Source organism: Hemicordylus capensis, chromosome 2 (genome assembly GCF_027244095.1).
Source record: "Hemicordylus capensis ecotype Gifberg chromosome 2, rHemCap1.1.pri, whole genome shotgun sequence".
Classification (NCBI taxonomy): Eukaryota; Metazoa; Chordata; class Lepidosauria; order Squamata; family Cordylidae; genus Hemicordylus; species Hemicordylus capensis.
This window is the reverse complement of record NC_069658.1, coordinates 166765000-166784219: the sequence shown is the minus strand read 5'-3', so window position 1 is coordinate 166784219 and position 19220 is coordinate 166765000. Positions and strand designations below refer to the sequence as shown.

Here is a 19220-nt window from a genome sequence, read left to right as displayed (position 1 = left end):
CCTCTCGCTAGGAAGGCCTCCGGGAGAATGGTGGCTTGCGCGCGCGCGCATGCGTGCGCCGCAAACCACGCCGTTCTCCGGAGGCCCGGTCTACCCGGCCCTTTCCCGGCGGGTAGACCGGGCCTCCGGAGAACGGCGTGGTTTGCGGCGCGCGCATGCGCGCGCACGCAAGCCACCATTCTCCCGGAGGCCTTCCTAGCAAGAGGAGCTCTGTGCCGGAGCTCCTCTCGCTTAGTATCTACCGACCAGGTGAGCGACTGGGTGGGTGGGTGGGGGGGCGGGCGGGCAGCTAGCTGGGAGGGAGGGAGGGCTGGATGTTTTTAAGAGTGATTTCGCGGCGGTGGTGGCGGCGGGGGGGGGGGGCGGCTGGTTTCCAGCGCCCCTATAATGTTAAATACGGGCGCTGGCGGGGGCAAGGAGGCGGGAGGGCTAAGCAAGCCCTCCCCGCCCTAAAAACAAGGCCCCCCTTCGGTGCCGGTCCGGACTTCTCCGGACCGTGCACATCCCTAGGAAGGCCCCTGACAGTGAGTAGCAGAAGAATAGGGACCAGTTGAGTTAGATGCATGAGGGAAGTTATTTTCCTTTATTGCATTGCTTATATCTGAGTTGCCTGTTTAGTGAAACTCTCTCTCTTACAATCATTATTAATATGAGTTCTGAAGAGAAAATTGTTCTTATTAAGACTGTTCAGCCCTTTTAGGGAGGGTTTTGCCACTTACCCTCACGCCTGCCAGGAATCTTATACGGTTTCCCCACATCAAAATAAAGTGGATGGCAGCAGCCTACTGTGTGAATCCCTTATAGGTAACGATTCAACCCCAGTGAATTCCCACCTCTGGCTCTGGTAGGAGCTATGGCACCGTGTTTATGATTTTTTTGGCTGACATCCTGAGTAATGAAGCATGAGTGCCATGGGAGAAACACCCTCTGCTGAGGCCACCTCCAGCCACAGAGGCAAGATGCCTCTGAGTACCAGTTGCAGGGGAGCAACAGCAGGAGAAGGGGCATGCCCTCACCTCTTGCCTGTGGGCTCCTCAGAGGGATTTGGTGGGCCACAGCATAAAGCAGGATGCTGGACTAGATAGGCCTTCGGCCTGATCCAGCAGGGCTCTTCTTATGCTTCTGAAAAGTTCAATTCACCCAGCTCCACTGCTGGTGTAATAGCGGGGGCAAATTTTGACAACCTCCTCTTCCCCAGAAAGCATTCTGTGCTACCCTAAAATATTTCCCTGGGACATATTTTGTGCAGCCCTCAGGGACATATTTCAGGGTGGCAAAGAGCACTTCTGGTGGAAGTGGGGGGGGGTCTTTGAAGTCCCCACACTCCCCACTAGTACAGTGTTAGTCTGGAACTCTTCAGAAGTACTGATGCTACACTGGTGCTTCTCCTGTGGCACAAGTGCTTCGTTAGTCAGGATGTCCGCCATAGTTTTTATTGAATTTGAAGGGCAGTATAGAGATCTATAAAATAAGGGAAGAAATAACGAATCAATAAGTCTTTTAGATGGCCCACTGGCCTCCTAGTGTGCCTTCACTAGCACATATTCCCAGAATACTTTTTTTTAATGGAGCAAAAAACCAGAACACCCCATTCAGGTTCTCCATAAGCCAACTCAGATTATACTTTGAAACAGCCCCTTAAATACATGAGGGAGGATTGTGAGCACCTACACTTCCCTCCACCCAGCATGTCAGCACCTAAAGCTGCTCTTTGTATGTACTCTGTATTGCTTTTATGCTTTGTTTGTTTTATATTTTTAGTTTAATATTTTAATTGTGTTTTTTTTACAATCTTGTTTTTAAATTTTGCTGTAAACTGCCTTGGGATTGTTTTAATGAAAAATTTTATAAATTTAACAATAAAATAAATAAATAAATAAATAAATAAATAAATAAATAAATAAAATAATCGTGCAGGGGTGGCAGTCTGCCTGAACCACCCCACAACACAAGCTTTTCATACTACTTTAAATTGCACATTGAGGGATGGTTCAGACAAAATTGCACAGAGTTGGTGGTTCTGAGACTTCTTTTCCAGTGTATGCATATTTAGTATGCTGTTATGCAAAGTGTACATATTTAGTGAAGAGGATTTTAGTTTGTCATTTCAGGTTTATAAATGCAATATTCTAAATCTCCTGAGAAAATTAATGAAGAGCATAATACCTTCTGTAGCAACTAACTGGAAACTGAACAAATGCTGTTAAAAAGAGAACCCTCCTGTAGAAGAAGGTATGAATGGGGCCTAGTGTGGTGGCCTGTTTTGCATTCCAACCACAAACCCCTCAAGAATGCACACCCACACTTCCATTACCCCACCTTGGGTCCCTAGAGCCCACCATGTGTGGAGTGACGGGGGTGGTGGTAAGAGCCACCTTAGAGCAATTAAGTGCACTGGCATAAGATTCTCTGAAGAGGCCTGTGTGCAAAAGTTGAGAAGTCCCCCACCCCTCGCCACCCGCACCATTTTATGTGAATTTTTTCTGTGGATTTTTTTGTTTTAGTGGGAATGACCTTCCCATACCTCTGCCCAACTACCAACACAGCAGCCCTTGCCATAGCAGCCCCAGTCACACACACAGACACAGACACAGACACCCAGCCACCTGCTTCTGGTCTCCATTCACCCTGGCCCTTCGCTCAACCACCGACATTGGCCAGCTGGTTTTCCATTCCCGGCCAATGTGGTATAATGACATTAAAAACTGGTGTCTGAGCTCAGGTGCTGACGTCATTACACCACATCAACCAGCAATGGAAAGCCAGCCTGCCTGCTAACTCAGGTGGTTGAGCACAGGGCCAGGGTGAGTGGTGGTCAGCAGGAGTTGTGGCAGGGTTCCACAGGAACAGCAGGGCCCCATGGCAGTCATACCATTGGTGGGACCCTTGATGGCCTGTATTCAAGGCACACAGCCACATAATTATAGTTCCGCCCTGAGGAGTGTGTTGTCCCAACTTACAGCAACCAGATGTCACTGCTAGTGCTGGGTGAGTGGGGAGCATTGTCATAGTTGTCCAGGCAGTTGGGATGTGTACTCCTGTATTACCATGAGGTTTGCAAGCTTGAGTACCCAGAATGTTGGGGGCAATATGCTAAAATCATTGTAAACCGCTTAGAGAGCTCCAGCTATAGAGCGGTATATAAATGTAAGTGCTATTGCTATTGCTATTGCTATTCTGCCTTTCCCCCACTTCCTTCCTTCCCTCTCTGATCCACCTGTTGCTTGCAGTGAAGCAAACCACCACATGCACAATACAATAGAAGATAAGTGACCTTGGCAGTGTATACATTCAGTGTGTTTCATTTGGTATTATAAATATTTAAGGCTTTGTGTTTCCTTTGCTTTACTATAAGCATTCGCTGTATGAGAGAGCATGAAACAGCTCAAGATATATTAAAGAGAATCACGAACAGCAGCCCCATAGAGCATCAATAAATGAATAATTTGACTGCAGTAACATAGAGCTCTGAAACAGCAAGGAATATATGGATCAATAACTGCCCAGAATCATCTTTTGCTTTGTGAATAAATATTATATATGTTTGCCCCTACACCCTCATATAGCAGTAATTTACTCAAGTGGTAATTTCAGCAATAAAATGCCTTTCAACAGGTATTGTCCATATCTCCAAAGTAGTCGTGCCTTCATGTATTTTTCAGCTGTAGTGCTTTATGGCAGAATGCTTCGTGTCAGTACTGCTGATTTCAAGCAGTTTTACCTCTAGCTAATACACATACTGCTTTCAGGGGGCTGGAAAACCAAGTCCTATGAGGAATGGGATATTTAACCTAGCACAAGAATGACTAAGAGAAAAGATGTGTTCCAGTAATGGAAGATCTGTCACCTAAGAAATGGAGTGGACTTGTTCTGTGTTGCGCCTGAGAACAGGGCTAGAACCAACTGGTTGAAATTAAAGTACAAGGAAGCAGATTTAGGCCAGTCATCAAGAGGAATTTCCTGAGTCTACTCAACAGTGGAACAGCCTGAGTCATACAGACATAGACTGTTCTTCACTAGAAGTTTTCAAGCAGAGACTAAGTAGCAGGGATGTGCACAAACCAGGAATGGTAACTTTAAGAAAAAGGAGAGCAGGTCCTTACCTGCTCTCCACCCCACTCCCTGCAGCTTCCTTAAGACTTAATGTGATAAGAGTGTGATGGAGAAGGCACAAAGATGACTGATAGGATCTGATCAGGCTGCTGATGTAAATTGTGATCCTAACACCCCTTTGGTCACACTTATCACTCTGTGAGAAATAGATTCCATCACCATAGCTTACACACACCATGTTAGGATCTGCTCAGGCCTCTTGTCCGTTGTCTTAGTGCCTTCTCCATTGATATACTCTTACAAAGACAGAGTTATCCAGACTGTCCTGTCCCATATGATCTTTTTGTCTCCCCTTGACCAAGTGTTTCACTTCAGAAATCTCTTCTTAACTACACAATGGCATGATTGCATGACATATGCACTGACTGTGATAAATGAGGTATAGCAATAGCACTTACATTTATATACCGCTTTATAGCCGGAACTCTCTAAGCGGTTTACAATGATTTAGCATATTGCCCCCAAAATTCTGGGTACTCATTTTACCAACCTCAGAAGGATGGAAGGCTGAGTCAACCTTGAGCCCCTGGTCAGGATCGAACTTGTAACCTTCTGGTTACAGGGCGGCAGTTTTACCACTGCGCCACCAGGGGCTCATCATCTGTACCAGAGGTACAGATGGATGAAACCATGTAATGAATTACTTGCAGTTCTGTATTGTGCCTGCATTAGTCTTTTAACACTTCATACTGTTAAACTTATAGTTATTCAGCTGTTGTCAGGGTTTATTACAGTTTGTCTGCCTTAGATCGGAACAAATTCAGGGGATAAGGTAGTCTACCATTGGCAGACTTTAACTGCTATATACACTTCTGCTGCTATATGTTTAGGGTTGCACTATGGACTATGGGTTGCATAGTTTAGCTACAATAAGCCAAATTGCAATTAAAATATTCAGAGAAGCATGTGGTTGTGGGGCTACAGTGTGGTAAATTATGAAATGTGAACCTTTGTGTTTGATTCCTGTATGTTTAGTCATAGAAACTATTATTCTGAAATGTTTTTCCTAGGAAAACTCCTAAAATTACTTGCTGATCAATTTCAGTGTGTTCACTTTAGTATACAGTCTTTCTCTCTACTGAAAGCATTTGGCATTGCAGTCTAGCATGGACATGTATGTGAGCAGTAGACAAACTATGAAAGTCATGAGTGGATTCTGTGAGCTTGATTCCATTATGGAACAACTAAGCTTGTGTTGCCAACTCTGTCTTTTTGAAGCTAGTAGTATTCATGTCAGGAAATAAACACTTTAAATAGGTTTAGTACAATCAGTGGGTAACAGTAATGGTTTGAAATAACTGTTCAATGATGATGGATTAATCAGGATCCAAAGTTGAGAGCGATTGTATTACTTCATAGTCCCTGTTAAAGTTCCATTCTCTACTGATAGTATTTATATTGTTTATAAAAGGAAGAGGAGTTTCTAACGTACTCTGCTTCCTTGTTCTGGTATCTAAGGAGGAAGAGGAGGATGACAGTAGTTCAGATATCTCCTTCTCGCTCTCATCAGAAGCGTCTGAGATGGAGCCTGAAGAAGAACAGATTCGTTACAGCAAAAGACTGGTCAGTACGCACTCTTAACCATTGTTTCTAGATAATTTAGATGCCTTTGAACTAAAACAAAAACAAAAACCCACTTCTTATTGATATGCTCACTTTCCAATTTTGTAGCCCCCAATCATTATACCTTATGCCATGTTTTCCACAGTGGGGGATTAATTACTGTGTACCTGGAAGATAAGATTTGGTTGATGTTCAGAATTCTTAAAGTGGTTTCATCTGCTGAGAAGGCTGTTATCTGTTGTGTCCAGTTTGGACCTAGCTAGTATCATGAATGTCCAGGGGCGTATCTAGGGTAAGGCAGGCAGGGCACGTGCCCTGGGCGCCACTTGAAGGGGGCGCAAATTCTTAAAATTTTTTTTTTTTAAAAAAATGTCCACAAAAAACAAAATGGCCACTGCACATGCTCAAATGGCCTCTGTGAGGCCCTAGGACATGCCAGGCCTCGCAGAGGCCATTTGAGCATGCATGGTGGCCATTTTGTTTTCAGTGGCCATTAAAAAAACCCAATTATTTTTAAAAATGGCCACTGCACATGCTCAAATGGTCTCTGCGAGGCCCTAGAGGCCAACAGTGGGAGGGGTAACCTTTGCAGACCCCCCACCACCACAGCCTATAGGAAAGGCTGTAGCCTGTAACCTGTAGCCCCAAAGGGGCTACAGGTTAAAAATAATAATTTAACATAATATAAGTCACTGTACACATATTCAGTTTGGCACTATGTACAGAAAATCAGGGCTTGTGAATACTGAGGTGAAGGTTATGAGCTAGGATTGTATTCATTTGCTCTTACTTTACTTATGATAAGTGAGTTAAATGTGGTGTCTTAAAAATATGGTTATTAATGGTGAGTTTGTCTTTGAATCAGTATGAAATCCTTAGTATTAAGGCCCACTGGGAGTTTCTTGCTCTCTTTCTCTCATTTTAATTGTCTTTCTGAAATACTAGAATAAATTCCAAGCAGTGACACAGTTTTCTCTGCATATCCTTTAATTATTTTCAGAGTATCTGGGAAAAGTCAAATTCTCCATTTATTTTTAAAACTTATATAATAGTGATGCTAGTAGATGTACAGTAGAGAATTAGACAGGCACTTCTGTTTAGTTTTCCAAGTACACCTCCACATAGTATTTGGGTATTTCATGAGCCCCAGCATACTGAAATTTGTAGTTTTCCAGCATTTTTTGTTCTGGCTACGTCCACTGCTAAATAGTTTTTGAAATTTTAAAAGATTAACGAGCTTGACTTATATTTTTCAGCTGATATTATAGTAAAGTTATCTGAAAGATGGGTGTCAGAGTTTGGACAGGGGGTGCAATTTCAGTGCTTGCCCTAGGCGCTATTTTCCCTAGATACGCCTCTGTGAATGTCCATAATGCTGAGGCTCGATAATTATAATGTTCTTTGAGGTTGTACTTGAAGCCTTTGTAATAGCTTGTTTCTTGACAAGAATTGGCTTTAGAGAGCACATTATGCCTAGCTTTTCAACACTTGTGCTGGCTCCTTATTACCTTCAGCTCCTAATTCAAAGTACTGGCATTTACTTATAAAGTCCTAAAGAGCCTGGGTCTTTTTACTACGTTGTATTGTATTCTTTAAATCAACTTGTACCATTTGCAAGCCACATTCATAGCTGGGGTGGTGGTGGTGGTGGACAGAGGTAAATCTGATGACTGTTTCATAGTCATGGAAAGCCCTGCCCTTGGAGGTTCAGCAAAATCCACGCTGCATGTTTTTTTTAAGTGCTGAAAGTCATTTTCTTGGCTGGAGCTAAACATGTATGGGTTGACTTCAACATTGACATTATGTACTAAACAAGTGCTTTTATGTAACTGGGACTGAAGTTTTAAACTTAACTGCTCTGAGTTCTTGCGATGGGGAAGGTTTGAAATCAAACTTTATAAATATACTTGTATGATGCTATGCTACAACCTGGTGGTTGTTTGTAACATGCTGAGGGCTATAGGCCACCTCCAGCCTCAGAGGCAAGATGCCTCTAAAGAGGCCTCTAAATAGCAGTAGCAGGGGAGTAGCAGTAGGAGAGAGAGTATGCCCTCCGCCCTTGCCCGTGGGCTTCCCAGGGGCATGTGGTGGGCCACTGTGTGAAACAGGATGCTGGACTAGATAGGCCTTGGGCCTGATCCAGCAGGGCTTTTCTTATGTTCTTATGGTTGTGGGCATCCCAATAATCCCCGCATACAGAGATGCCATGTGCGTGCTGGTGCCATGTGGGGGTTATTGGGATGTGCCCCATATAGGAAGCTGCATGGGGCGGCGGAGAGCAGGTAAGGACCTGCTCTCCTTTTTCTTAAAATTCCTGGTCCCATTTCCTTAAAAGTGCTTGAACCACAATGATACCATTTGGAGCTCTGGAGCAGGGTGGCCAGAACCTAAGGGGTTTACTCATGAACAAATGGGCCGTAACCCAAGATTTGGCTTTTAAAAAGCCAAATCTGGCAGCAGAGCTCTGGAGAGCTCTGGTTTTATCGGAAGGGGTCAAAAAGGTCTGAACTAAACTAGGGTATTTAAGTTCGGGTTTGGACTCCTTCCAAACCCCTTTGATTCCATTAATAGGACCATGGACCGATCTGACTTTCCACAGGTCTGAGAACTAGTATACTTTGATGTGTGAGCACTGTAAGATATTCCCCTCAGGGGATGAAACTGCTCTGGGAAGAGCAGAAGGTTTCAAGTTCCCTCCCTAGCTTCTCCAAGATAGGGCTGAGAGAGATTCCTGCCTGCAACCTTGGAGAAGCCGCTGCCAGTCAGTGAAGACAATACTGAGCTAGATAGACCAATGGTCTGACTCAGTATATGGCAGTTTCCTATGTTCCTACTTTGCAAGACAAGCTTCTATCATGCTTAAATATTATAATATATGCAGAAAACTACACAGACATCTGTATTGTGCTTGTTGAGGCATGGCTGTCTAAGCAATGCTGCTGCAAGGTTCTCTAATAATTGTGTTAGGAGAGACAGTGATAAATAACTTGAACATTAGATGAACCAAACTCTAATCTAGACATCTGTTTATAGATTCACTGAAATGTATCGGGGCTTAGTAGCAAATTACAGCTAGATGATTTTTTTTGGTCACAAAATGAATAATTCATATGGCTAATGTAAAATATATAAATATATAGATAAGGTGCATGTGCAAGGCCTTTTGAATGAAAAAGTAAGAAAATAAGTAGCAAACTATGCTGCATCTGTTATCTCACTAACCAGTCCAAAATCTAAATGGACCCTTGACAAATTTGCAGTGAATATCACTGTAACAGAATCACCTTGAGTTTAACAAGTAAGTAAGTAAAACTTTATTTCGGTTGTAGACCAGCAATACAACAATATTAAAATAATAATGATGATGATAATATAAAACCAGACTACATTTATACGCATTTGGCATATTAAGTTTAACAAACAAAGGCAGGATTAAAATATTTTCAATAAACAAACGGTCCTCTTTGAGAGAAGCTTTCAAAGTTTGAGAACAGAAAGTAAATCCAAAATGCAGCATATGAACGATAGCAACAATAACTCCATTAAAATGATTATAATGATGACTAACTCCCTAAATCAGACTATTACATAAGTATGGGGGTTGTTGCTGGCAATAATGAAATTCCAAACACAGTTGGATTGTAGGCCGAAAAAATTATACCATGAACAGCATCATTTATTAGTGGATACAAATGTTCAGAAACTCTCTGGCGATTGACCATTTTCCTTTGTATTTTCAGCCAAACATCAACTGTACCAGACAAGTGATTTGGATAGAGGTGCCATATGCATGACAACTTGAAATAGCTCTTCTGGGTTTCCAAGAGTAGCTCTCTTTGAGTCCTCCCCTGGTGCCTGAGCAGAAGAGTGTTTCCATCATGCTCCATTCTTGGCCCACATTGATCCTACTTGCCTGAAAGGAAATGAGAGCTTCTGCTGGCCGATATCATTCTTCCCGGTTCCTTGCTGTGACTGCCTCCAAGCTGAGTTTAACGTAATTATTTTTTACATTCATATTTCACCTTTCCTCCAGGGAGTGGAGGTTGATACATATGAGGGTAGCCCCTCTTATCCTCACAACAACCCTGTGAGGTAAGTTAGATTGAGAGAAAGAGTGACTGGCCCAAGGTCACCCATTCAACTTCATAGCAGTGTAAGCTGGGATTTGAACCTGGGTCTTGCTGATCCAAGTCTAAGTCTTTGTTCCCATACAGACATAGAGCAGTGGTGCTGCACAGGCACTGTGGCTGCATTCCACACTAACACAACAGGGGAAAGGATTTTCACTGGTTTCCTCTACTCCCTGTGACCTGTAAGTAGGTCTCAGAGGGTCATGCAGCACTCAGGGATCTACTTCTGGGTCACGAGCAGTGCTTCTGGGGGCAGCAGAGATTGGTGAAAATTACCCATGCAGGAACGCCAGCAGTAGGTGGGAAGTGCTAGTGCTGCCTTAATCTACATGTTGGCCACAGACTTGCAACTCCAGCAGTTCGACTATCCCGTGGACACTTTGTAAATAGGCCTGACTGCTGAGTTTGCAGCAGCCACCAGGAGTCTCTTGCATTCCAGCTGTGGTATGGGTACTGTAGCCCATATTATCCAGGAATGGCCCTTCCACGAGGCAGAGTGAAGTGTTCATCAGGGATAGGCTCAAGGAGGGGCACAGCAAGTGCAAGCAAGTGCTGGCCTCCCACCATCACAAGGGCCACTCAACCAACCTCCCTGTGGCCCACTGCTGCTGCCATTCTTCTCCTCAATGAGGCATGCTGTTCATTTCTGCCCTCCTTCTCCCTGACCCCCTTTCCCCATCCCCCCGCCTCCACATATGAGTTAGGAATGCCCCTGCTGCTACTGCCTGGCTTGGTGGCATTGTCTGCTCATGCTGCTGCTGCCTTGACTGCATGGCCAGTTAAGCACCCGCCCATAAATGGGGCTGAGTGTCATATAGTCCTTTGCCTCAGGCATATCTTGGACCACCCCTGCATATTTGCATATTCTCAAGAAAAGAGTCAGTGGTGGGGTTTATCACAGACATGTCTACTAAAACTAGATTAATTTAATTGATTAATAATTATTCACAGTTGGAAACCTTACCGGTGGGGGGTGGGGGCGGAATGTGTAGAATGATCCAATGGGACTGCTAACCTCTGTTAGCATGCTGCCATTGTAGTTGCTGGAGCTTGTGTAACTCCTTTGTTTAATTTCAGGTACCTGTTGGCCAGGAGCTCCCACAGTAATCTTTATAAAGCTGCTTGGTCAACGTTTCAGCCTTTCCAGAACTTTGATAGACCTAGGCAGTCTCTAGATAGATTGAAGAGGCAAGGCAGGTCCCAGTAATCAGCTGTCTAGAGGAAGACATCAGTCCTATTAGTAGGTGCTTCCCACTCAGAGCTCAGTCATCCCCAGCTAGGCTGGCATCTCTCCAGTGGCACAGACTATGGCATGCTCTTGAGCTAGGAGATCCCAGAAAATGTTTGCACTGAGCAGTTTTCAATCCATATCTTAATTCAATCAATGAGGTCATTCACACAAGCAAAAACTGTGTCCAACCCAGGTTTGGAAGCTGTGTGTACTCCTAATTTTCGGTTGTGGGTATCTAAGCTAAATCTTACTACATAACATCAGATTTCCCCCCAAGTGAAGCTGATCACATGCCCATGTTTTCCCCATGCAACCCTTTCCAAGGGACCCGTTCTGTCTTCCAGCAGGCCACATAAGCCAGCCCTGCTCTTCCTGTGCCAAGCACCAACCTTTGCTAGAAAGTGTGGAATTCTCTGCCCAGCTTCCTCTGTCTTGCACCTGAATTTGCCTTGTGCTGCCATGCGGGGAGGACTCCAGACACATCTCTAATGATTCAGCATCAAGTTGACAGCCAGCCCACCAATCTGGATCTTCAATAAATCAAGTTAGCTATTTTCTCATCTAGTAGAGAAATTTCTTAGATAAGCATCAGTGACTAGGGCATGCCTCTCATTTAAGATGGCAACAGAACAGCCAAATGACAGGCACTTCCAATGGTTGGTTGGGCTACAGCAAAAATACCACTGGCAGGAGGCAGGTAGACTTCTGGGCTTCAAGCCACATGTTTTAATTGTTGTAGAATCACAATTAGTTCTAAAATATTCATACATCTTCAGGGCAGATGATCCTGCCAAGATTAACTATTGCAATAACAGGATTAGATCTTGTATAGATGCATTGCAATCCCTCATCAACAGTCCGTCTGCTTGAGTAATTCAATATTCCAGTAATTTAGTCTTCCCATAATTCCATTTTCCAGAGCTGTTTGCAGAGCTCAGTCAGAAGCTTAGGAAGCCTCAATTCTGTAACAACAACTACAATGGGTTGTTTATCCTACTTTTGTCATGTTGAAGCAGATAAAAACTACCTAGTGTTTCTGTTTTATACTGATATTATTGCTAGAGTTTCTCACAGATTTGTCAGTGAAATGTGATTTGTAGAAAAATTCTGTTGTTGCCCCAGTTTAGGATCAACTCCAGATTTAGAAGCCCTGACAAAATTCTGGCATTTGGGTGAGATCCCAGGACGGAGCTCAGCACAGCAAGGTCAAGTGACAGAGCTTATAGATTGTGGGGGCGGGGGGCGTCTAGTAGTGAACTGGAGCACGCAGGGGTTAATGTAAAAAGGTGGAACCCACAAAAAATGCTACATCATGCATTGCTGTTTTTAATGCATTTTCAGGTTTCCTGCCAGCATGCAAAACATCCATATATGACAGCGGGCCAACACAACTCATCTTTATACCACCCAAAGAGGAACTGTGCCACAAGTCCCAAAGTAAGAACAAGGGGGTGAGCTCAGCCCCAGGCTACATGTTGTCACCTGGAAGGAGAGCTGGGCTTGTGGTAACAAGCATGAATTGCTCCCTTTGCTAAGCAGGGTCTGCCCTGGTTTGCATTTGAATGGGAGACATGTGTGAGCACTGTAAGATATTCCCTTCAGGGGACGGGGCCACACTGGGAAGAACATCTGCATACTTGCATGCAGAAGGTTTCAAGTTCCCTCCCTGGTATCTCCTGGCTGAGAGAGACTCCTGCCTGCAACCCTGGAGTAGCCACTGCCAGTCTGTGTATACAATACTGAGCTGGATGGACCAAGGGTCTGACTTTGGCAGCTTCCTATGTCCCTTCCTACAAACATCTACATGCAGCATATTATTAAGGAATAAAGCATTGACCCATTTTACAGATCAGGGGCATAGCAAGGTTGGAATGGGCCCAGAGACAAGATTTTAAAATGGGCCCCTCGCTGATATACACACACAAACACACTCCACAATATACAGTGTATAATGCATTCATACTCCCATCCCCATTATGAATACAGTGAATATCTAGTTCACATTGAATCTAGTTCACAGGGGCAGATCCAGCAGGAAATTACAGGGGGTGCAACAAGAATCCCCCCCCCCATAAAAGATGCCCCCACCCCATATATATATTGGGGCTTGGATTTTCTCTCTTGCAAATGCACTATGCCAGGGGGTGTCCAACTAAAGTTTGGTGGTGGGCCAGATTAGATTCTGATGCACCTCTGGTGAGCCACACATAGCCTTGTGCCCACCTCAGACCACCTATCTTCCTCCTCCTCTCTGCTCTTTCTCTCATCCCCCCTCCCCCACCACCGCCTTAAATTAGCTGAATTCACTACTTTTTACACTAAAATACACTCAGGGAAAGATTGTGGTTTTAAAATTTTTTTTAGAAGAAATTCAGAACATACCTGCTAATACCAGCTTTTGCATGGGAAATCCTATCACTCTTCCTCTCTCCCTTACAAAGGTGTTGCTAGGTACTTAAATGATCCAGGGCTTGGGCCCACAGCCTCCCCACATTTGGTAATGAAACCCTTTCATGCTATCTTAAAGGTATTCAACACTCTCCTCCCCACTAGCTTGCTTCACAGCTAAAAATGAATCTCCTTTTTCTCCTGCATCAGATTTCTCCTGTATCCTATGCACACAGCTGAGAACCAATGTGGTGTAGTGATTAGAGTGTCAAGACTAGGACTGGGGGACTTGTGTTCTTCATTCAGTCATGAAACTCACTGTGGGACTTTAGCTGAGACACACTCTCTCCCCCCTCCAAACCTGCCTCACAGGATTGTTGAGGATAAAAGTGGGGAGGAAGAACATGTACACTACCCTGACCTCTTTGGAGGAAGAACAGGATATGTGTCAAAAATTTAGCCACATGCACTCCAATCTTAAGCATGTACTCAGAAGCACATTCAAATAGCATTTTTTACACCAATCACAGCAGCATGCAATTCAGTTTGATCTTTTATTTAGTACATTTCATTTAAGCAAGAAAATCATATGCAAAAACAAATCATATGCAACTATAGTGTATGTCTATATACTACAGTATATATACAATGTATAGTGAGTCTAACGCTACAGAAAGAAAAGCCACCACTTTGATTTCAAATAGTACAGCAGAATGTCATATATGGAGTTACCCCAATTTTGCAGAATTTAAAGACAACCAATCATTTCATGTGCAATTTAAAAATGAGTTTCTTGTGAACTGATTTGCAAAGCCTTATTTTGAAGCAAGTGTATACACAGTACAAAAAGAGACTTTTGGTGGGGGAGCATGCTACAAGCACAAAGCAAAATAAAATAAAATAGTAATGTTTAAAAGGGGAAACATGTTAAGAGAACCATTTTCTCATATTTTGCTATTTAAACCATTGTGAGAACTCTGTTGCTAAAAAAGCAGCATATAAATATTTTTAATAAGGGTGGGGGGGGGGGAGAGAAAGCAACACACACAGAGACCAGATTAGAGCTATAAGCAGTGTAACTTCAGGAATAAAAAGGAACAAAAACAAAGACATCCATTTTGTCAGAGCATCCCCCCGCCGCATTCTTTTCAAAGCTTTTAATACTTTTGCATTAACTAATGTCCTCAGGACAAGGTATACACAAAATGTCTTCTTACTTTCATTCTTGGAGGGAGACCAACAAGCCAACAGCCAGCTTCCTGGGCTCTGCAATTCCATACAAATTCCAAGCGGGGGAGGAGCACAAGATGCCAGGAGAACCAATAGGGCTGGGAGAAAAGTTAACTCTTTTTTTGCTCTCTGCTGCCACCGAAGTGCCGATCTCCAAGAGACTCAATATTAATTAATAGGGGGTGCAAAATAGGCAGGTGGGGAGTAACATGACATGCCTCTGGGAGGCCCTTGAGGCAGTGGGGCCCCAAGACAACTGGCTCCCCTTGTCTAATGCTAGTGACGCCCCTGCAACAGATGGAAAACACTGAGGAAGAGTACCTCTAATCAGAAGGGCACGCACACACACACCACACACACACCCCTTGGGTTGATGGCTTGACCGGACAATGATAGCAGGTGGCTGTGTGGAAGCTAAGCATACTAGGTTGTAAGTCCTATGGAGATCAAGTGTGATCAACACAATACAGCACAGACCCAGTCTAGGAGCTCATTTCAGATCATGATCTAGTTCAGTGCATGGTAGTCCTCATACATAAGGAGGATAAAAAACCAAAAGTGACATAGGAACATAGGAAGCTGCCATATGCTGTGTCAGACCATAGGTCCATCTAGCTCGGTATTGTCTACACAGACTGGCAGTGGCTTCTCCAAGGTTGAGGCAGGAATATCTCTCGGCCCTATCTTGGAGATGCCAGGGAGGGAACTTGGAACCTTCTGCTCTTCCCAGAGCGGCTTCATCCCGAGGGGAATATCTTGCAGTGCTCACACATCAAGTCTACCATTCATATGCAACCAGGACAGACCCTGCTTAGCTATGGGGACAAGTCATGCTTGCTACTACAAGACCAAGGGCACTGGTGTCACTGTGTGAACATGGAAATCCAGGTTCAAATCCCTCCTCAACTATGAGCTTCCCTGGTTATTCTGGGCCAGTCACAATTTCCCAGCCTATCTTACAAGCTTTTGTGAAGATAAAGTAGATGGGAGAACTGTTACTGTGAGCTCCTTGGAGGAAGGGTAGGATAAAAACATCATCATCGTCATCATCATCAATTAACCAGGTCCCATTGGGTGGGAAAGTACAACGATATGGGTACAGTCAGTTGGGGACAATATTGGGAGTCCTCAGGAGGTGAAGAGGCATGGGTTGTTCCCGGGGTCCCATCTACAGATGACCCTCTATTCAAGGTAGAATAGATCCTCTGTCCCATTTTAGCAAGAAATGAACACAGTAAAAAACAACAACCATACAATAAAATAAAAATCAAATAAGAAAGCAAAAGACAACAGAGACTATCTAAGAGCAGAAAATGATTCACCATCATGGCTACCTGCACCAGTCATTCATCAAAGGTCTGGTGGAACACTTGAGCCATTAAAACCTTCCTGAAGTCTGAAAGGGAGCACTCTGAACCCCTTGCAGTTGGGAGTCATAAAACTAGGGCACCACCACAGAGGAAATCCTGTCCTGTGTGCATGTCAACCAAGCTTCAGCAAGTGATGGTATGTAGAACAGAGCCCTCCCCAAAGATCTCTTAAATCAAAATTTTATTAGTTTCTATACAGAGAATTCGAAAGGTAAGAGAAAAAATTGAATCAGAGAGATTGAAGACATCTCTAAGTTTCTATATACTGTAGTAAAATACAATTGAAAAAATACAGATTTACTGTCTATATCATAAGAATTGATCATGTAATAACAATCAGATTTAGGACGGGTTTATGTGTTCTTTCAGATATCAAACCGAGTTTCAACCAACAGACATTAAATAATTGCTTCAATGCAGCTTTTCATTAGTTAGTACATTCTAAAAAAAGAGCCAGGGGGAGAGAGAAAGAAAAAGAAGGAATCTTAAAATTATTATCTTAGAAAGATTAACATAAAAAGATAAGATTATGTATCATAAAGAGATGCATAACCAAAAGACTGTCTGAAACAGTCAGTCTGCAAACTCAACTACATTGTAAACCAAAAAATGAAAAAGATTTTTTGTCAGTCAGCCAGTCCAATAGTCAGAGCCGTCTATAAGTTCAAAAAAAGGAAAGGTCATACAGCCAAAACTTATTTTGAATCTAAAAACCAAAATATCCACTTTCTTCTAAATACATGAAAGCGTGGGTGCCCAAAGGTCAATGCCCATCTAGGTTTGATTCGGTTAGAGAGAAATTTAACCGTGAACAGTATTAAATGCATATTCTTTGCCACTTGTAAACCAACCATGTGCTCATCACCAAAATCCGGTATATAAACTTGATTGTCAACACAGTTAACCTGCAGAATGGGGTTACATTGTTCGGATTGTATTTCCTTTTCCAGAACCATCTGGGTAATAAGTACCTAAATCAGTCTGCGACACATCCTGATCTAAAGATATCTTTGCACTCAGCTTATCTATTTGCAGAGAAATCTTGTTAAGCTCCTCCACAGCTGTCTGGGGAAAAAAAAAAGATTGTAAGACATTGTTTTACAAGCTTAATGATCCCTAACCAAAAGTAGTCTTTTATAAAAGGTTCTTCTTTAAGTGACCGTCTGCAAGAGAGACAAAAATTGAGATGGCCAGTCCTTATTCCCTACTTTGTTTGAGAGAAATTTTTGTCACAGGGAATCAAATGTTCAATTCTTGTAAGGCCCACAAAGCACTGCCTTTAACAAAACAAAACAAAAAACTAACAAAAATGCCAAAAATGAATTCCCTAGTAAAGAGAGCATGAAATATTCACACACTGGGAAAATCTCTGACACATCTATACTAAAATAGCATAGTTCAATGCATATAAGGCTTTTTAGGAATAAAAATCAGATTAATACAAATCCATTGAATCTGGTAAATAACAACAATCCTTCGCAAGAAAAATGTTCAGTGGCTTTAGACAGAATGTTTACAAAACAAGCAAACTGTCCCAGGAAAGGGAGTTATAGCTTTCTCTGATTGCTTTATCTTTTTATGAGTCACAGTCTACAGCTGTTCTACAGGAAGATAAGGAGGGATAGTTCTCATAACAAAAGGTCCAAGGCCTCCATGAGTTCTTATGAGAAAAAACAAGGAAAGATGGGGGAGGAAATAGATCTCTGAAGCCAAAAGGTTTCGGCTCCAGCCTTCCAACCGGTCCTGAAATAGTAGATATCCTCAGTTCTGAAAAGAATAATATCCTTCGCTTAACTGCGATATAATGTTCATATGACATCCATAAAAGAGTTTTTCTTTTTAATATAGTAGCATAATAGAATAATCATCCAGAAGGCATTCCCATATAGAAAACAGTCTACACCTCTTCCTCTTTGATGTATAGCAAGGAAATTCTCACAGTCAGAAACCTCCCACAGAACAGAGAAAAATTCCTTCTCTTTCTCAATGATCATCCATATGGTAACACTTGGATAATAATCAAATAACATGACACCGACATATGATCAGTCCTAAAGTAATTGGTGTCCTTCACCCTTCTGGCATATAATGTTCCTTGATGAAACAGACTAATTGCTTCTTCCTTGTTTAAGATAGTTACTCAAAGCAGTGCCATAAGCCAATCCAGAGAGCTGAGCAGGACTCATTACCCAAAAGTTATAAATCTTTCATTTAGATTGTGAAACCATTTATTTGCCAATAAAGTCGTTCTCCAATTAACCAAAATAAAGTCACTGACTGAAAGCTGAGTCTACAATCCAGTTCCGTTCAATTAATAACAATAAAGTTTGACATCAGAATCCTCAGACAGCCTGGTTAAGACAGTTGAAGGTTTCTATAATCCATCAATAACAGACATCAAGAAAAACATCATTGTTATAGTAAAATGTTAATCATTGTTAATCAGTAAAAATCAGTTAATCATTGTTAATCAGTAAAATGTAATAAAATGTTGATCATTGCATCATTACTCCACGGTTTATTATAGTAAAGTGTTCAAGAAATGTCTCCATTGGTGTTCCAAAGGCAAAGGGGGGGGGGAGTTAAAATCTGCATACTTATAAAAGAGGAACAAACAAACCTTGACTAAACGTGCTAGTTGCTTCTTCTAGTTTAAGATGGTTACTCAGAGCAATGCCATAAACCAATCCAAAAAGTTCCAAAAGGTTGAACAAGGCTCATTACCCAAAAGTAGTATATCCTTCATTTAGACTGTAAAGCCATTTGGTTGCAAATAAAATCATCCTCCAAAGGCTAAAACTTCCATTCTTTTCCAGGCTACTAAAAGTTAGCTTCAAGCAGATCTTCAATCCCAGAGATTAGAGAAACAAATAGTTGAGCATTCTTAAGGCTTAGAGAACAAAAAGCAGAAGAAAGGAGAGAGAAATAAAAAATAAAGGGTGGGTTGGGTGGAGAGGCTGTTGCTAATAGGCAGGTGGAAATGCCTTCTTCTCTTCGAGTGGGGAATGGCAAAGTTTCTCCTGGGTTCGCCAGGCATTCTTCAAGGCACTTCATGGTTGTTTCTAATACAATTCTTCAAAACATTTCTCACCTTGAGACCACCAAAGGCAGCTCCCAGGAGGGCAAGCACCATTATTCCTCTAGTATCAATCCTTCCAGATTGAAACTGGGATAAACACGTCAAAGAGTAAAATG

At 42.6% G+C, this 19220-nt stretch overlaps 1 long non-coding RNA gene across 8 annotated transcripts; it reads left to right on the top strand.

The window, feature by feature from the left end:
- The first annotated feature begins 374 nt into the window (after nt 1-374).
- LOC128347191 (uncharacterized) lies at nt 375-18532 on the top strand. Of its 8 annotated transcripts, none has more exons than XR_008317434.1 (6): nt 375-2232; nt 5572-5676; nt 9417-9670; nt 11382-11581; nt 12165-12209; nt 12379-18532. It is a non-coding gene; the product is annotated as an uncharacterized LOC128347191 (long non-coding RNA). The 8 variants fall into 8 exon arrangements; XR_008317433.1 differs by having other exon boundaries at nt 12165-12242; XR_008317432.1 differs by having other exon boundaries at nt 12160-12209.
- The last annotated feature ends 688 nt before the right edge of the window (nt 18533-19220 follow it).